This window comes from Chinchilla lanigera, unplaced genomic scaffold (genome assembly GCF_000276665.1).
Source record: "Chinchilla lanigera isolate Chin_1 unplaced genomic scaffold, ChiLan1.0 scaffold00045, whole genome shotgun sequence".
In the NCBI taxonomy this organism is placed as follows: domain Eukaryota; kingdom Metazoa; phylum Chordata; class Mammalia; order Rodentia; family Chinchillidae; genus Chinchilla; species Chinchilla lanigera.
The window spans coordinates 15,803,881-15,824,346 of NW_004955446.1; positions in this window are offsets into that span (position 1 = coordinate 15,803,881).

Consider the following 20,466-nt stretch of genomic DNA (forward strand, 5'->3'; position numbering starts at 1 on the left):
CCTCTCGACACTGTTGCCTTGGGGATTAAGTTACCAACACATGAACTTTGAGGGGCGGAGTCAAGCCATAGCAATCACAATAATAGTAAATAAAGAAGAAAGCAATTTTTAAAACTACATAGAAAACTTTTAATGAAAATGATATAGACAGGGGATAATAACTATGTGGCAGGATTATGTGTGATGCTCGATTTTTTTTTCTTGCTCATTTCAATTTTCTGCATTCTTTAACTTCACCATGTACTCCTTTCACAGTAAAAAATAATGGAAACAAATATGTATTAATTTTTGCAGTCCAAATGCAAACAATACCATTTATTTGAAAAATGTGTAAAATACAACCTCAATAACCTTGTACTTGAAATATTATTTGCAACAGTTTTCTGTGCATTATTACCTTCAGATCTTGTGGTATATTTATTTTATCTAGATTTTAAAGATGGACAAACTAATACTTGCTTAGAACAAAGTTATCCCGATGCTGTGAGCCAGCTCTGTCTCAAATGCAGTTCTGGTTTAAATGCATGGCACTTTCCACTGCACTGAGAGCTGCCTTCCACTTAATCCCTATATGGTAGCAAAAGCAGCTAAGAATTAAAATATAGTATTATTAGAATTCTATTCTAAATACTTGTAAGAGAAAGCCATCATATCATTATTTTTCATTTCACTGAGTTTTTCTAATGACAAATTTTGACTGCAAACTCTTTTCAGAGTGGAGAGTTCAAATTAAAATGTCAATTTTGATACAGAGAAGATGCCTTAGTTTCAAAATATTTAAGGAAAATATTTTCATTAAAACCAAGATGATTGGATGTTAGAGTATGCAAATGTCATGATAAATTCTATCATTCAGTAAAAGATTTCAAGGCCTTATTACACAAATCTTGAACCTTGATATGTACAAAAACTTTAGTCTTAAAAATATGCATGTGCATATATAAATTTATCTAAAAATTTAAAACCTATACAACAAGTTCAAGTTCCTTATACTGTTTGTCAATGTCTATGATAAATAATATAGTCAGTTAACAAGCATTCTCCAACAATTATTGCCAATGGTAACACCAGTTAGACTTTCCTTATATAAAAACTACCTGTTTTGTGGTACTTTTCCTTTCTGGAATATCAAAGCAATAGACTACCAAGGTTCACTTTGGTGTAAGTTAGCAGTCTCAAAACAGACAAAATAGACATATGTACATATGTATCTAATGTTACTTACAAAACCTCACAATTTATGATATCCCCATCACCCTGAAATGGCTAAACATTTCATAAATACCTATTAGATGCAGACCTTGCAGACAAATTTCACTTAGATTTAGGTCACCCCTGCAGTTGTTTTTAAAAGAGAGGAAAGAAAGCAAATGTCTGTTGTATCCTGATGTGCAGCCTGGGCCAAGACCCACTTACTTGTTTATCCTCCAGCAACTGTACTACCTTTGGATCCTGCTCCAGACTTGTGTTTTCTTGGCTTCTGTGAGAATCGGCCTGGCTCTGTGTTAAGCATGCAGTCTCCTGGGCTGACTCCCACTAGGACTGAACTAGACTTTTGGAAGTTTGGGGTGGGCCTAGGAATCAGTAAGCTCCATGGAGATTCTGCTATAAACTCAAGGCGCAGAGCACCCCTTTGTGCTCAATTCTCTGCACTCAGCCCTGGCTCCATCACTCCCAGGCCTTTGTTCATTTTATCCCTTCCTTCCTCCATCTGAAATGTCTCCCCTTATCTTTATCCAAATCACACCCACTCTATAACCAAGTTCAAAAACCATCCATCCATGAAACTTAATCCCTTAATTGAAGTGATTCCTTCTTCCTGTACAGTCAGTGTTTTTCCCTGGCACAAATTTCTATCTGTTTATATATAATGCCTCAGCTCCCTTACTTTACAATAAGCTGTTTTAGGTCAAGGGACCCTTTATTTTATTTTATTTTATTTTTATGTATCTCTGCAGTTTAGACATTGTTAAGACATAGGACTAAATCAATAAATCAATGAAAATATAACAGCCCATGGTCTCTAGCAGTATGACCCATTAAGCACTTCTCTCTCAAAGGCTGGTTAACATAACCACATTCCACCCTCAATATGCAGAAAGGTACCTCTCAAGGAAAGGTGGTCCAGGAGGAAGAGAACTCAAGATAATAAATGCTTATCAGCATTTCTCAGGAATCAGCTAAATGAGCTATAAAACCTTAAATATTTTCTAAATCAAAATGCCATGCTTACCATTTTTACAGACTACAGGAATTGGTTTGGAGAAAAATCTTCCAGTGTACTACTTTACATATAATAACCATATCTAAAAAGTATCAAACATCCTGAGTGGCCACATCTTATAAAATTGTAAATAAACATGCCTTTATTTATAAATGTGCTTCAATTTTATAAGGCTTCTAAGGAAAAGTGATATATTTTTATGAAGACCTATACTTCAGATTCTTAAAAGAAAGGAAACACTTTAAAACTTTGAATGGGAGATTTATCATTATGAATTAATGGATGGCACTGACAGAGTGCTTAATGTAGTCCAGGTACTGAGCCCAGAAGTGTGTATCATTCTCCTGCTAGGTCTTCTCAGAAATATGCTTCTGAGTTAGAGTTGTCTGTGGTTTGTGGAGGGGAACAGGGTGACCTGGAGGGGTCAGGCAACTGTCCAAGACCACTTAGCTGGCAAAATGAGGATTCAAGCTTCCATATGCTGGACTCTTTCTTTCTACAGACCCTTGTTTGCTTAGCACTCCGTAGTCGATGAAGAGTAGAAGTAGGAGCCTAGGAAAGAGATGAGCAGAAGGAGGAAGGAAAGAGGACTAGAGAATGAGAAACAAGATGAGGTGAGGGCCTGGCTGTCAGACAAATCTCAGTTCATTTCTCACTACCTTCCCTATACGAAGAGCTCCACAACACTATGGGACGATTGGTGCTGCAGGGAGGAACGTGAAATGATGCGAACGAGGCCCTTGCTTGCTAAATGGGAGGTACTGGTACTAACATCCAGCAACATCACCTCTCACATTGTCATGAAGAGGATGTCCTTGTGGATTTCTCATTACTGGGTCATCATCTAATTCAGTGAAATGCACTGACTGATTTCTTTTTATGCTGCACAGATTCTGCTGAAATCACTCTTACTGGTTCTTTGAGTTTGCTTAACAAATATCTTAAAGCATTTTACATATGAGACAGTAATATTCCCAATTCTGAAAGTTTTCACCCAATACCAAGCACCTGATCTAAGCTGCCCTGAGCACCCTGTCACCCACACCTGTCCCATGGTTGGAATGCTCTTCTATGTGCACTAATTTTGCCCAGGGGGACTCCTTGTGCACAAAAGTTCATTCCAGCACACCTGTCACCATTTGCTTTTCCAGTAGCCTTTCCACAACCTGCTTTGCTTTGCCCAGGGATAATGGTGATCAATTATTTTTTTTCCTAGAGCAAGCATTCCTGAAGGCAGAGACCTAGGTAGAAGGAATGATTCTGAGAATCTGGGACACACAGCATACCATTCCTCTTCCTTTGTTCTTATTCCCTAATTTGGTGGTTTTTGCTCTAAGTATATTTGGGTTAAGTGTCTACCTCTTAGGAAGTTCAAGTAAAAAATATATTTATTTTTGAAATTCATCCATCCACAATGTACAGATGGGGATTTATGAAATGGCCTGCAAACTCTTCTGCCTTTGAATAGATGTGGAGTTTAAAAAACTAACTCAATTTTCATTATGAGGTACCATGAGAGAGATTGGGCATTGTTGATGAATTATTATCTTCATGTTGACCAACAGTAGACAGGGACATTGCATGCTTGTAGAAAAATGTCTACAAGCTCCGCATTGTTTGTGAAAAGCAGAAATATTAATTCATATAAACAATCTGCAGTTTATTGTATTTTTGTGCACAATATTTAGTCCTCGGAAACAAAATGTTTATAATCACCTTCCTGGATGTGAAATAAAGAAAAGAGTAATAAAACTAAGAGTCTATTTATAACTCAAGAATTACTTTACAAATATTTTGACATAATGATTCAGATATCCATACTAATGAGTATACTTTTTTCTGGCTAATACCATAGTTCTCATACCTCACAATGGTTGATTTATAGAGATACTTCGATTTCTCTTTATTCATAGAAAGCTAGAATTAAAGAGCCTAGCCTTTGATTACAGTACAAAATTTCTTAAAACTTAAGACTATTTATATTTTCCAAAAGATTTGCTCAGATGTTTACCCTTTTCATGATATAGCTATTTTAACATAAATACAGAAAAATATAAGACATATAAAATGCTAAATGTACAATCCTGCTATGGAACTATCACTAAAACAGGATTTTTATTGTTAAAATCTTCCTGAGAGCACACTGCATTTATGAGAATAAACTGCCGTGAAGTCTGTTTTATCTATCCCTGAAATTATTTTGTCAGCCTCTTTAACTATCTAAGTATGTTTTACAGTTGGAATTAAAAACTAAAACGTACCATTAGTATTCTTATAAATCTTTGATAGAAAATCTGTACAGCAAAGAAAGGAAATAAAATTTCTTCTCAAATAGAAGCTTCCCACAACTCGAAACAATGAATCAATGGTGTAATTTATGTAGTTTGCAAATTGTACATTTTCTCCATTAGTAAGATACAAGGAAAGAATTAATAACCAAATATATAAGGAAAGCTTGGTCATGCTTCCAGTACCAGGGCTTAAGCTTTCTTCTGTGCTCCTGTACCATTCTACAATGGTTGCTGAGTAACATTAGCATAATCCTGAATTATTAAGAAAATTAGAGGTCAGATTTACTTTACAGGAGATTTCAACCCATCTGAATCAGGCCTGAGAGAGTCGTAGCATTCCAGATGTGAGGCTGGTGGTAGGTGTAAAGTGCACCACATGTAGAGAATGTGCACAGTAAGGAAAAAGACAAATTACCCAGGGCTATTACTGTCATTAGTTCCATCAGCCAGGGAAGCCCTCCCACGGCACTTTCAGTGTAGTGTGGAGCGGACCTGGGGCTTATCACATCTCGCAGGGGGTCGTCTTCTGCCGGGCATAGTCACATAGCTTGACATTTCAGTCTAAAAAAAAAAAAAAAAATCTGGGCCCTTATTCTTCATGCAGGCTTCTGTTTCCCAGCTCTACAGCCAGTGGCTAAAATAAAGAGAGCCAGCCCACTGAAGGCTGCAATCATTTATCTGATGGCAGAATTGCTAGCCTTTCCAGAGGTGCGCAGTGTTCTTTCACATAATCAGTTTTAAGGCAGCGACAATAAGCCTCTGCCACTACATTGTTCCAGAAGCTCCTTCGAGGGCTGTTTCATTACTCTTATGAATATTTTGCCATAATTAAAGGCAAACCTATGCAGCAAGAAATGGGATAAAATAACAAAACTATGAACAACAATGTTACATGGAATATTGCATTTAGATTGTACAAAGGTGAGTAACCTATGAGGACAGCTTAAGGGGCAACTGGTGTAATAAAGCCATTTTGCCAGATTTTTTGGTTCTGGAAGTACATAAGGACAATGTATTATAAGATAATAAATAAAGAAGCATATATATATATATATCAAGAATCTATGCTTGAGAAATTAATATGCAAAAAAAGAAATAGTTTGTGCTAGGGTGCTCAGAATTTTAAAATTAAATTATGTGCTAAAATCTCTTCAATGTTGCATATTCTCTTGATTTAAAGGAATTAGCAAAAATATGTATATAAACGCATTCTCATAAAAGAAATAGTAACAAGGGAAAGAAAGCAAATATAAAAATGTAAAGCATGCCCATCCTACCTAAAAACAAGTTAAGAAAATAAAGATTCAGCATCCATCTCAACAGGAAAAAAAACTAAAAGATTCAAAGAACTCCAAATCAATTTATTTAAGAGAATAATATTTTTCTCCCGCCCACCTTAATAAATAATAACCTCACATATTTTATTGCATAGTAGGTACACTATAAATTAGTTCATTAAGTGTTTCTTATACATATGAAACACATGGTTCAGAGAAACTAAGTAATATACCCGAGGTCACCCAGCAAATATTTGCATCCCAACCGCCTGACTCTATGACCTTAGCTACCAAGTCACAGCTATCATTCAGTCTGTCTGTCATTTTTTTCCTTTCTTTCCCCTGTTTATCATCTTTAAGTAAATCCAAGTATCATATTGAACTAGCCCTCTTTTCTATTTCTTCCTTAGCTTTTATCTCTTAATAAAGCAATACAGTTCTTTCCTTTGACAGTTCTCATATTCATGTGCACTTTAATTCATATCCAGCAAAAAAACATTTGAGTGCCCACAATGCATTGTGCTAGTGCTACTGATAGAAAGGAGACAAAATCAGACACTTTGGAGCCTGAGGACAAGAGGCAATACAAGTGTGCAACAGGCAAATGCAGCCATCAGGAAAGCACAACCCTGGGGCACATAGTACCACAGCTTCTTGAGGGCCCAGCATGAAGCTGGAGGCTAGAGGAGATGGAATTAGGTAGATGAAGAGTGCCTAGGAGCAAATAATCCCAACAGCGTCCAAAGGGGGGGAATGAAAAAAGGACAAAAACAAGATGCATTCCAGAAACTAGCTGGACATAGAGTTTGATAACTATAACTTTGTTGTAACCGGGGCAGCGTCCTTTTTGAAGACCTGGAGTATTTTTTTTCAAACGAAATAATGGTTCTAAATCTCAAAAAGCAACACTTGACAGGTTTTCCCTGATACCACGTCAACAGTAAAGACTGCTGTGTGCATAAGGATATCTTAATCAAGCACTGTCACACAATTTGATGATGCAATTAATTTAAGGAATTGCTGCAAATTCTGAGACCTGGAGTAAGTGCTCATGACTAGAAATTACTTTGCTCATTTACAAACTTCACCTGTCCTGTATGTTTGTAGATGAAAATGAAAACTAATGTAAAATTATCACTTACTCTGGTGCCCGGTACATAGAAGATACACGTTAAATGGCAGCCTTAGAAAAGTTTAGAAACCTGTCTGACATGTGATCCCAATTCTTTGTAATCCCAACTGTCTTGGAAACTGAGGCAAAAGGATTACAAGTTCAAGCACAACCTGGGCAGTTTAGTGACTTAGATATATGACCGTGTATGTAAGTAAAATACAAAGGGCTGGGGAGGTAGCTCAGTGCAACATTCAATCCCCATACTGTAAAAAAATATTTAGAAAGCCAAATGACCATAAGTCTCAATTTAGTGATGAGGCAAGAAGAGCTGTTTTTTCATCTGCCTCATACTTGGTCACTATTTCTGCCTCGCTGTTCAAATATTGGATTGTTTTATTGACAGCAAAGTTCAACTTTGCTAGTGATTCAGAATGCATATTATATCTTCCTACTTCACATCTATTTGTGTTTGGTACAAAAATATGCGTTATGGATTACCAGCTATGTCATAGCAGAGGCTTGACTCAATCAAGATAAGATTCCTAAGGATGCTGTAGGACATTTCAAGACCGAGCAGAAGGTGTGCCAAAAGATCTTATTTGCTCCCGGTCTCCTAGACACTCATCTGGTTTATGTGCGGCTTACTGCAGAGCTAATCTGTTCAATGCCAAGATGTCTAGGGTCTCTGTTAGAGTGCCTAGCTGTCATGAATTTATCTGGGCATGTTTCTTTCTGAGATAATTAATTGCATTATGACTTACAAAACCCAGCCCTTCACTGAGGTCTGCAATTTTCCAGAATATGTTGCATATGTATTCTCGTTAAGCAATGGTGAATGATTTGGGCTTGCTACTCCAAGGTAGTGGGTAGTAAGAAAGAAAATCATTCTCAACATTTGTTTGATAAAAATGTTTTTTAATTTCTGGAAGAAAACCAATTATGTAAAATCAAAAGTATTCTGGATTTTTGTGGCATTTCTTTCAAAATATATAATCAATATCTTGTCAAAAAGAACTAATATCGAATGATATAAAATTCCCAGCTATAAGAGAAAAATCATGTTTCCAGTAATACACACCATGTGCATTTTGAAAGTTTATGGAGTGAATACAAATGATAGTTCATTCAGGAAAAAAATAAGGGTTCGTTTAAAAAGCAGTTTTTGAGGCTAGAGATTTAGCTCAGCAGCACAGCACCTGCCTGGCAAGTGCAAGGTTGTGAGTTCAATTCCCGGTACTGGAAAAAAAAATACAAAAAATAAAATAGAAAGCATTTTATACACCAATCTGGGTTCTGTAAAGAATGGAATAACTAAAACATGTACCATTACACAGGTAACTTCATTTTATTTCTTTATGTACTTTAATATAATCAACATTAGAGCTCAGAAGAAAAATGGAATCTATAGTTTTGGGGGAAATTGCATTAAAGAAATGGATATAATTAAACATTTTAAGACATTATTACCAGCTACTCACTGAAATCTTTTGTTTCATCTTGATGCACTTTTCTATACTAATCCATACCATTTGCCTACCCAGGATATGAGCTTTTCCTTTCTACATCTTTTACATTGACCACAAAATCATCAAATAAGATCTCTCATCTTCTTTTCATTCCTACCTTTACTTAAGACTTCATGATTTATCCTCTTGAGTACACTACAAAGTATTGGGTGGAAAATAATTAATCTTCTAAAGTTATTTTGAGTTACAAATAGTAGCAACCTGGTGTATTTGCATGTATCCCTAGATTTAATCTTCATTTTCCCCAATGAGCTTGCATTATACGCATACCTATAGCTCATATACCCTATAACTTTGCAAAGTAATGTAGAACTAAGAGAATCTATAAATTCTTGGTAGGTATCCATTCCAGAAAAGGCAAATCATAGCAAAATATCACTGATTTTCTCTTACCATGGACACCTTATTGATGCAAAATAATATACTACATGACGGATTCCCCAGTGTCTTCAAACTGGCAATATGTGTCCACTACAAAATATATAAGGACTTTGGTTCTTGTCACCTGAATTTCTAAGGCTCAACTGACTTTTTTTCATATGAAATTTAAACCTGTTGCTTTGTCTTCAATTTTTTTCAATTGAATTTTTAACAATATGGTAATACCCAGTCCAAGGAACACCATCTTCTGATGAAACACCACCTGTTTCAGTCTAGACTAAAGTCAACAAAAATAAGCAAACTGCTAACTTCTCAAACAGTTTAGCAACATACCACATTTTTTTCCCTCTTGTTTTTTTCTTAGACTCTTGTAATTATTACATAATTACCTCTCCATACCCATGTTCTTTTGACAGTTCAGTTCTAGCCTCTGGGAGTTTAACATCTAATTGGTTTGTGTACTGAGATATGGAATCTTGAGATTTCTTGAATTCAGCCAAGCCAGACAGCCAAAAAAGGTGAAAATATTTCAGGTAGTTCTGTCTTGCCCAGATCATCCAACAGGGTTAAGAGAAGTATTGGCCTCTAGAATTGAAGTCATTCTTCACAAGTGTGGTAACTGGTTTCAGCAAGTATTTTGGTTATCAAAGTAGAGCTCTAGAGAATCACTACACTCAATAAATGTCCAATAACAATAGTGAAGAGTTAGATGAACTATATTTAACATATATCCCCCCTAACTCGCCTCCTAAATCTGGCTTCCATCTTTGCCTCTTTATGGTATTTAGTGACCTCCATTCAGCCAAGTTCAAAGGCATTTTCTCTGTTCTTATCTTCCTTGATCTTTCTGATGTGTGAGGCCCAGCTTTTCATACCTGCCCCTTTGAAGACTTCTGGCTTCAGTTCCTCAGACATTTCTATTGTCTTTTATTTTTCTTCACCACCACCTGATCTCTTCACCTATTTCTTGCATTTATGCCTTTTTTTATTTTTACCTTTCCAGTCTTTCTTACCTTTCTTCCAACATATCATTGATGAATTTCTAAATTACTTGTGTCTCCCTGCTTTTTAAAATTTTACACAGATTCTTTCGTTTCACTGAGTTATGTAAGTGAATAACATAGAGATACAGCTTTCTGTATGGTCTTAGATGTATCAAGGGCAGACAAAAATGTAACTCCACAGCTTCAGTACAGCACTGGCACATACACACATGCTGTACTGTCACTTTTTTGAGCGACTACATCTTCAAAGGGGACCTCTTCAAAAAAGATGTACGTGATCGCTCTATCTCAATTTCTCTATTACTTCCTCTGTTCGATTCTTCTTCATAGCATCCGTCCCATCTTTGTTACAATACACACCTCTTCCGATGTTCTCCCAATGCATCACAAAACAAGCTTCACAAAACAAGCTTCATGAAGGCAAGAAGTCTTTATATTGTTCACTGCTCTGTAACTGGCACATAGAATAGTTCGTGACAAGTACTGAGCACTAGGTAAATACATAGAAGGACTGATGAGTGAATGAATGAATGATTCATTTAAAATCTGTCTTGCACATATGAAAGCATGGAGTCATATTTGCCTTCTTACCTCAGTGCTACAGTCTATATCCAGTTCTATAGCAAGGCTTGGCTCATGTAATAAATAGTCCCCATCACAATTCTGCGGTTTAAAGAAAATAAAAATGTATCTCTCCTTTACAGTTTGTGCTGAATGTTTCACATTGGCAGGCAGCTCCAGTCACTGGAATTATTCAGGGGATTGGATTCCCCCACCATACTTCTCTACCATAACTCTAGGTCATGTCGTCAACTGTCTAGTTAAAGCTGGACCTCAGTGGGTACCATTTAACCAGTTAAAATGAAAACAACACCACAAAGAAATTATGCTCACTATCCCAAAGTCTACACCTAAAATAATCACCATTACATCCATTTACCTTCTATAGTATTGATGTGGTTATATGACTTACCCAACTGCAAAGGAGCCTGGTAGGCGCTTATGAAGCCTATCCATGTGCTCATGAAGAAATGGGAAAACACACCTAATCCACACTACCAGTCTCCACCACAAAGCCCAACCTCTCAGAATCTGTCTGTATTCCTTCCTTTCTTTTTATGCCAACTAAGAAAAGCTCTGTCTTCATGATCCCTGACTTATTTTCCCATTCTTCAGTCTTGTATCTATCTGTACCAGTTGTCTCCACTCTAAAAACAAAGTGACTTTTACAAACTATAACTATCCATTCTCATTTCTTGTCTCAACGTAGTATGCTAGCAGTTCCCACCTATGTCAAGTCTGGTATATTCAGTTCTCATTATTGTCCACAACTTCACCAGCTTAAACTTTAAGAGATAAAGTCACAACCATGTCTCACGCACTAACTGATACCTATGTGTCTTTCATTCCTAGGGTGTCTCACAATGAAGACTTGAACTTCTCAGATATATAATATCACAGTAAGACCCTGGCTATAAGGGGCTTTCACATTGTGTTTGATGATGAAATAGAAAAGTCACAAAATAAAACTACAACCTGAACTTCACTTAAAATAAATCTGTATCAATACCACATGGATATCAGCAATAATTTTCCTCTGATCCTTCTGTACAAGCCCATTTTTATGGCAGTGGTTCCCAACATATGTTCTGGAAAGCCCTAGGGGGATGACACAGAATCATTTTGGAGGTTCTGTGAGGTCCAAACCATTTTAGGGCAATGTTCTGACCTTATTTGCTTCTTTGGCTTTCATCTTCTCACAAGTGGACGTAGAGTTCCAGAGGCGACGTGATGTGTGATAACACCACAGACTGCGTGAGAAAGCAGCTATGAGAATTCCACTTTCCATTAAGTCAAACACTGAGAAGAGTTACAAACTAGAAAATAATGCTGGTCTTCTCACTATTTGATGAATTATCACTATTTTTCATTAAAGTCATTTGTATTAGCATGGCATGGTGGTGTATGTCTGCAATGCCAGCACTCAGGAAGCTGAGGCAGAAGGATCTAGAGTTTAAGATCAGTTTGAGCAAATTAAAAAGACCTTGTCTTGAAAAAACTAAAAAAAAAAAAAAAAAAAGTGTTAACATGTGGAAAGTAGTGAATCACTTTAAATGAATTCATATTTTTAAGTTCCTCTTTTTAATTTATCATAGAATAAATGGCCATAGAAATAACTCCCATTAAAGATTTTTTAGGTCCTCAAGAATTTCTGAGTACAAGGGGCTGGGGATTTAGCTCAGCGGCAAAAGCGCCTCCCTGGCAAGGGCAAGGTCGTGAGTTCAGTTCCCTGTACCGGAGAAAAAACAAAAAAACAAAAAAAAAAAGAATTTCTGAGTATAAAACAGTACTTAAATCAAATTTGAGCTGGGAGTGGGGGCATATTCCTGTAATTCCAGGAAGAATCAGAGTCAAGAGGCAGAGGCAGGGGGATGACAAGTTTGAAGCCAGTGTGGACAACTCAGTGAGACCCTGCCTCAAAACAAAATGATGGAACACCCCTCAGTTTGGTCCCCAGTATGGGAGGTGAAGCCTGGAGGTTGGGAGCCACTGTTTAAGGTGATAAGTGATTTTTGCCAAGGTTTGTGACACTCATTCACTCTACCCATCAGCATTTTCCTTTTCTTCTTATAAGGAGAATGGACCTCACTGAAATTTTTCATAAAGTAATTTCCATTATCTGACTAAACCAGTCATCCCTGAAGTCACCAAGGACAAAGTGCTGCTTTCCTGATATCACCGTTACATTTTTGACGACACAGGAACCAAGAATTGTGCTGGGAAACAGAAATGAAAGTCAGTAGGAAGACAGGCTGTGGCAGCTCTCATGTATAGCTAATGTGGCACAGAGCTTCACATGTGGAAAAGTGTTACGTCATGGCAGGAACAACCACCACATGCTTCTTGTTCTAGAGGAAACTGACTCCTTCCTATAAAGGACTCCTATCTATAAAAAAGATTGTCCTAGTCTGTATAGTGACTCTAGGAGATCTTAACTTAAATAACCAAAACAACATTCCAGAGGTACAGCATTCATCATTTATTCTCTTGGCCCATCACTCAATTCTGTAATGTCAAAGATTCCAGTCTAATGCCAGCCACTTAGCTTTGCCCTAGAGAAAACACTATACCACACCCGGAGGCTGCCATAATACACATCAAAAATGCATACATTAATCCACAAGACTGACTTCATATAGTGCACTGCCACAACAAAATGAACACACATAAACACAGCCGCTCGAATTCCAGTAAATAATTCAATAGAAACAGCTTCATATATATAAGGTGTGTAAACTGCATATAACTGCTTCCGCTCTAGATGTCAGTGGTAAAGAAGCTATAGCATTTGCCAGATATTTCTGTACTATCAGTTATGTAAGGCGTACTCCTACAGTTGCAGAAGGTGTGGAAAATATTTTTAGATTTTTTTATTTTTATACTGTATTTACTTTAAAAATCAGTTCTAACCCTATCATTTCTTTTGCTTATCTTCACTTATGACATTAATAGATTATCCAGGTCTAGAGGTGATCAAAATTACTTCTTAGGTTGTTTTACCCCCAGCATACTTGCTACAAAGATACTTGTTATTTGAAATATTTTCAAGACCCTTTTTGCACATGACATACAAGGAGATTTTCCATTAACATTAATGAGACTTGTGAGTCTCTACTGATGGGATAATAGAACTAAAAGGTGAATTTTTATTGGCAATATACCATCCTTCATCCAACTGTCAACTTCTGGTAAATAGGGAGAAATTTCCCCATGTGTAAAATACAGGAATGACTACTGCCTTTGAAGTTGTGAAGACTTTAAAGATACACCATAGTCTTAAAAACTGGAAATGTACTTTGATACAAAAACAGAAATTTAAGTAACAATCCCAAAATATTTCTATATATTACTGAAGGAAATAAATGAATGACTTCACAATTTCCTAAGAAGTTTCGTTCTCCAGAAACTGCTAATCCTTATTTTCAACATCTAACCTATTTAAACATCAGGCCTTCAGAGTCAATAAAAGTAAATTGCAATACTTTATAAATAAAGCCATTCATTTTGTTTTGTGAATTAAATTTTGAGCATTATTTGGTTTTCCAGGCTATTTTAATTTTAAATATTTCTGTGTGAAAAGAAATCTTCCATAAGTAAAATTCTTAGACAATTAAAATAATTTTATTATAATAAATACCATGTTATATCCTAAATTTAAAATAAAGTTTGCACTACTTCGATCCATAAAGTTTTTTCCCTTTAAAGAATTAAAACACTATCTTAAAGCATATATGTTCTTTTTACAAATCTAACTCATTTCTTTCTATTTTCTCCTAGTCCTCCCAAAACTCTAATATAGATTTTCTTTTGCTAAACTTGTTTTAAAGTAAACATCCTGTTTACAATTTAGAAAATAGTTCCCTAAGAAATAATCATTGAAATATTTTTTATTCATTGACATTTTTAAGTCAAAATACATCTTTTACTGAGGTGTGGGTAATTTTTTTAAATAGTGTCAAAGAAAACATGCAAAACTGAGAATACAACTAATTTAGGTTACCAAAATAACTGCAGTATAGAACCTACATGAGATAGGTTTTGTAAATGCTGTATTACGCCTTGACTAACTAGTTTACAGTTTTGTACTATCAAACTGTGAAAAAATAGATAAAACATTTCGAAAAAAATATTCATTTAAAAGCTATTAGGAAAAAGTGAAGTCTTTCATGGCCCTTAAAAGTTATTTCCCACCATACTTTATCATATCCAGTGGCCTGTCTAATATTATCTCTACATACCTGCTAAACTCAGCAGGTTTCAAACAACACATTGTATTTGTGACAGGTCAACATAAACAGCAACCTTTATCCATGAGAAAAAGCAAAATCAGTGCCTGAGTTACTTTTAAAAGGTTACTTTTTGGAGAAAGCATAAAAAATATACAAATAAAAGCCATCCTACAGAATCCTTCCACGTTGTGAAACTAAGTTTTGTTTTTTTTCATGGTGACACACAGCTATGACCAGAGAATAGGGAAGGAAAATCATGATTTGCTGTCCCCAAAAGTTGGAGATGGTTTTGTTTATATTAATACTACACTAGGAACATACTCAAAATACTCTAACCTACATTTATGATTAGTTTTCAAACAGAGGCTGCATCTTCTATTCTATATCACTGACATACTCTTTAGGGTGGAATGCCTAATAGCAAGGTGTATCTATAACGCCTCGCTTCTTTGTGGAAAAAGGAAAAATAATTATAGAAAATAAGCAAAATCATAACGTAAACTCATTCAATTAATTGGAAAGTCAAGCCACAGAATCCCTGGCTGTAAATCCCCAAGGCTGCTTATTTTGCTCCAAAAGAGGCATCACAAGATCTGCCCCGTGGTTCCCTTGCTCGCAGTGCACTGCAGCGCCAGGCTCTCTGCCGCACCCAGCCAAGAGGACCCAGGCTTCCGCGGGCCCCTAGAACCCCGAAAAGTCGCGCCCCTTCTTTGTGCTCAGGAGGCAGAAAGGGCACTGGGCCGCGCAGGGACACCCTGTCCAAGATGGTGACGCATCTTTCTGGGTACATTAGGAGGAAAAAAAAAAAAAACGCAGGTTATTACTGAACTAAATGTTTTTATTGATCGCTCTTGAGTCAGAGCCCACTGACCCCGCAAACCCTAAATGGCTTTAGCGCCGAACTGTCATTTCCAGGCAGCAAGAGGATCCTGGATTAGTCCCAGACACCTCACCGACGCCTTCTCCCGCCGCCCCTGTACCCCTCGGTCGGGGTTCAGAAGCCAGGACCCGGCGGCGGGGTCCCCGCAGGCCTCTGGGGGACTCGACCCGAGGGCCAGGGCCTGCGCCTTCCCACGCGCGGTGGAGCCGCGACCCGGGGCTGGGGCACCCCGCCAGCGCGGGGGCCACAAAGCCGGGGAGACAGATGCGCGCTTTCCAGAGCTCTCCATTAAACAATAAAACGGCCGTAAAGCCTCAGGTGCTGTTTGTTGTGCCGTCTGCGCCGTGCGGCGGCTCCGGCAGCGGCGAGCCGAGGGCAGCGGGCCGGGAGCGCCTCTTCGGCTGATCCCAGGGCCAGATAAGGAGCCGCCGAGCCACCGGCTCTGTCTAGACTCGCGACCCCACAAGTCAAGCGCCTTGTTTGGATTAGCCCTCCAGATCTGCCAACCTGATCAGCTCCTGAACGAGAAGGGCCCAGAAACACCCTTCTCCCCTCTCCTGGGCCACGACGATTGTCCCTGCTTTAAGGGATCAAGGGCTAACTTGCCCGCGGGGGTGGCAGGGCTGGTTAGACCAGTGTGGGGTCCCCCCTTTCCCAGCCCTCTCAATCCCCCAACCCGAGTGCAGACAGGCGCTGCCCCTCCCGCTGGGCGTGGGAAAGGTACCCTGGGAGAGATCCGCCAGCGTGATCGCCAGCGGTGAGCAAGCAACTGAGTCAGATCCACAGAGACATCACCCCAAAACCAACTGGTCAACAGCGTAGAAAGAGGACCCTAGGGAGAAACAGCTCTGGGGCTAAGCGAATCTTACCTAGAGCTCTCCGAAAGGTTAGGTCCTTGTGCCTTTCCTCCCCACCTGAAAGGCAACCAGCCTACATCTTTCTGCCAAGTCTAGATGGCTCCCTAGAAAACACACACACACACACACACACACACACACACACACACACACAGGATTATCTTTTTAGAACGCATTTGCTTGTCAATACTGAGTGCTTCTGCAGAGAGATAATTAAGAAGAAAGATTTGCACAATAATATGTTTTAACAGAAAGAATCAAGACGCCTTCAGCGCAGTTCAGGGATCAGATTGGCTTCCTCCAGGCTGGGAAACGGGCTACTCGGAGCCAACAGCTTAAGCATCATAAAAATTAAAGGAAGCACAGTAACAATGCTAGCAGCGAACACCCAGAAGCCTTCTAGGCCGCCCCTCCCCCTGCTTCGCTCCCTGTGACCCAACCTCTCTGTCTACACTTCAGAAGTCTCCGGGAGGTGTGGAGAGATCCTCCATCAGGGTTTGGGACATTGTAAGCTGTGAAGTTTATGTTTGTGGCGCCTGGGCTCAAACAGCCATTCAGTGGCTTCCTCGGTTATCAAGAAAACAACAATCAGAAAAGATCAGTAAACAAAATCGCTGCCAGAGCCTCGAATGAACTACTTGTATTTTAGTTTAAAAACACCAACTCACACTGTACAAGTTACTCGCTTTTATTTCAAATCAGTAATGAGAATTCAAGATTTGGGACCATTTGACAAAGTAACACTTGCTAAATAGAAGCACAAAAATAATCCCTTCCTTTATTCGTCTATTGTCCCTAAAGAAAACTCTATTTGCTTTGTTGTGACTTAATTTTTAATTGTTGATGTGCAAAGAGGAAGTAAATAGTTCTTAATCAATAGAACTCAAGCTTAATTTGTATTATAAATTTCCTTTACAAAAGCTGACTAACTGAACTTTACAAATAAGAAAATAAATACTTTGTTTAAGTTTACTTGCATTAGGGATGAGATTAAAAATCCAAAGTGGCAGCGTGCCATACAAACATCTCTTTTGGGAGTTTAGACTAACATTTTAAACTTAATTACTTCTTTTTTAAGAAAAAAAAGAAAACAAGTAAATCCACATAGGTTTTACAACAGTTATAAACTATATATTGTTATATATTGTAAGAACACTCTTGTTTGTGGCTTACAAATTCAAGTCCTACCTAGAGAAATACATTGTACTTCCCAGGTGACCTTCCAAGCACATGGACTCCTTGCCTGGTGATCAAAGAGAATGAAGAGGGACCAGAAAAGAGGTCACCAAGATGAGTTCAGCAACTTGGTCGGGGTGAAGAGCGTCAGAGTGGTTATTCACAGGCAACTGGGTGTCCACACCATGCAGGCTCGAAAATAACCAGAAAAGTTATTCCAGTAGAAGGAAAAAATGCCTGCAAATGTGACTCTAATTTAAAAGGGATCTTTTCAGGTGATAAGAAAAATCAAGTCCCTTTGAGGAAAGGGACAAAGAAACAATAGACTGGATTAGAAGATGTTCTTACTCTAAAAGGATGGGGAAGGATTGGTCTTTAAACATATTGATACTGCTATGGATTCCCCAATTGGGAGAGCATCTCAGGTGTTTTTGGTTACACTAAATGTTAGCTTGCAAAAGTTGGAGAAATGTGTCATTATCCTATGTTCAAGAAAGAAGCATTGGGAGGAACAAGGAACGAGGATCATAGAGGATAACAAATAGGAGGGATTTCATTAGACGAGCACAGCCCAAAAGTTGATCTCCAGAGGTGCACTGAGAAATGGAAAGTATGTGTAACAGAGGATTTGCAAACAAGATGACATTTCAGCTACACATTTTAAAGTGCATGCTGAGTCCAGAAGGGGAAGACACACCTTTCATATGAATAATACAAGATCGAGAATGCTATCGACCCATCCATCCCTTCTCAGCCATCAGGTTACAAATATATTGAATCTAGCAAGTGAAACCAAATCATTCATCACGCCCTCCTAAGTTACTTTGCTTAAATTCAAGCTGTGGACTTCAGAATAGACAGACACCTATCTATCAACATATATAACATACTGCACAACCCACACACATCTTCACATATCTTATGAATCAGTGCCAGGAGGAAAAAGGATCACACAGATGTGTACCTCCCTTAAGTCCCTTCTTGCCTTCAGAGTCTAAATAATGGTTTTATTTTTTTTTCCATCCCTGGGTCCTAAGGATTCAAGAGTCCAGCTCAGTGACTTTGCCAGGCTGGCGCTGTGGCCTCACCACATTCGCCTCGTACCTGCTCACCTTGCACGTGCTTACTACCATTCCAGTCCTGTGGTGAGAAAGAAGGAAAATCGAAAGAGCACACCAAGAGACAGAGCGGACAAGAAACGAAGAAGAAGTTGGTGACCAGAGATTAGAGCAGGGAGTTGGGAGAGAAAAGAAAAGGAAAAAAAAAAAAAAAAATCCTTTCCAGGAGAAGATCTGTGTGAGATAAGACATAACTCTTGTTTTGCTCAACAGAAGACTACAAGCCATTATTACCGCCGGCCAAATTATTACCCCTCTGGCAAGAATTAGACACAACAATCAGAGTAATCAAGGGGCATGTCTAATGCACAGCAATATTTTCAATGCAAAGTTTGTTTTCTCTCTGCCCCCACGTCAGAGCCTGTAATTAACCCGTTATGTAGAAGGATGCCAAACAAAAGCCTAATTGAGGCTCGCTTCCTGATTTGCGGCAGGTTTGGAGAGGGTGAAATCGACTTGAGAGCTTAGGGGGCCGCGGGGCTCCCGGGTATGCAGCCCGGAGGGGAAACGCACCATGGGACCCACCAGCAGGGTACGTGAGCTTTCGTATTTATTAAAGAGTTTTCGGATACTGAAAACGGCATCACACTCGCGCATACAAATGAATCCGGTTTCAAAAGAGTCTAAGTGTCCTCCCGGGACGGGGAGAGGGCGCGTGGGAGGGGAGGAGAAGGAGCAGCGGGGCCCCAGGCCTCACTCTGAGCGCAAACGCAGAGGCGCGCAGCCCCCGTTTGCACCGACCGTCCCTTTACCCTGGCTTCAGCTGTCTCTCTCGAACTGTCGCTGATCATGGCGGGAGGGGCTGTGTCTGTCCCCAGCGCACACCACCCAACTCCCCAACTCCGAGTGCCCCGCGGCCTGCAAAGCACACCAGGCCGCCAGTTCTGCAAAAGGCGGTTCCCCAACACCACGTTTGCCGCGTTTCTCTCCCCAGCCAGAGCTTTGGAATTGGAGGTGGGAAAGAACGGATGATGGGGCGGGGGATGCAAGAAAAAGCCTACAAAGCCCGGTCTGGGAAAGGCTGAGAACTTCCCTCACAGCGGTTCCTTCTGCGCAAATAAGCACATTTCTCAATTTCTCGGCCGACAGCGCCGCTAGTAAATAATGGTCATCCCTCACTGACTGGACAGAAGGTCTCTCTTTTAGCAAGAGCTTGTATCTGAAATACGGGCCATTTCAGCAACCCTAACCAGGAGACTTTGGTATAAAGCACTTACTCTAAGAAAAGAAAATAGTGACTTCTTTTCAAAGGCCGTTTTAAGTGGGACTGTCTTCCTTTCCAGAGTATGAGGGCGGACTGGTTAGGACAGAGACTGGGGCGAGGGCAGAACAGAGGACAGCATCTCACTTTCACAAAACTGGTAACATTATCACACCTGAGAGCTAAGGGTTGCCTCCAACCAACTCTGATCCAACTACGGCACTGAAATCCAAACTTGCAATACAATATCGACTACTATATTGCCCGTGTACCCCAATTTACATGCAATTCTTAATTTCAGACATTTTAAAGTCTTGCTAATAAACATATAAAAGAGGGACCCTGGATCATTGAGTTTATTTATTTATCTATGCCAAACGTTTATTAGTGAAATAGTCCTGAAGATATAATTCTACATATGGCGCTTTGATTTCACATAATATTTAAGAAAAAAAGACAAAACACATAGAATTAGACATATAATTCAAAGACCACGGTACAACCTTTATCTTATTTTTTTTTTACTTCAGCAAACAAAAAATAATGTCAAATGACATGAAAAGTGGCAAGTCTTCTGACAATAAATAATAAATTACTTTATAATTTTTGCAATGCCAAGAGCAAACA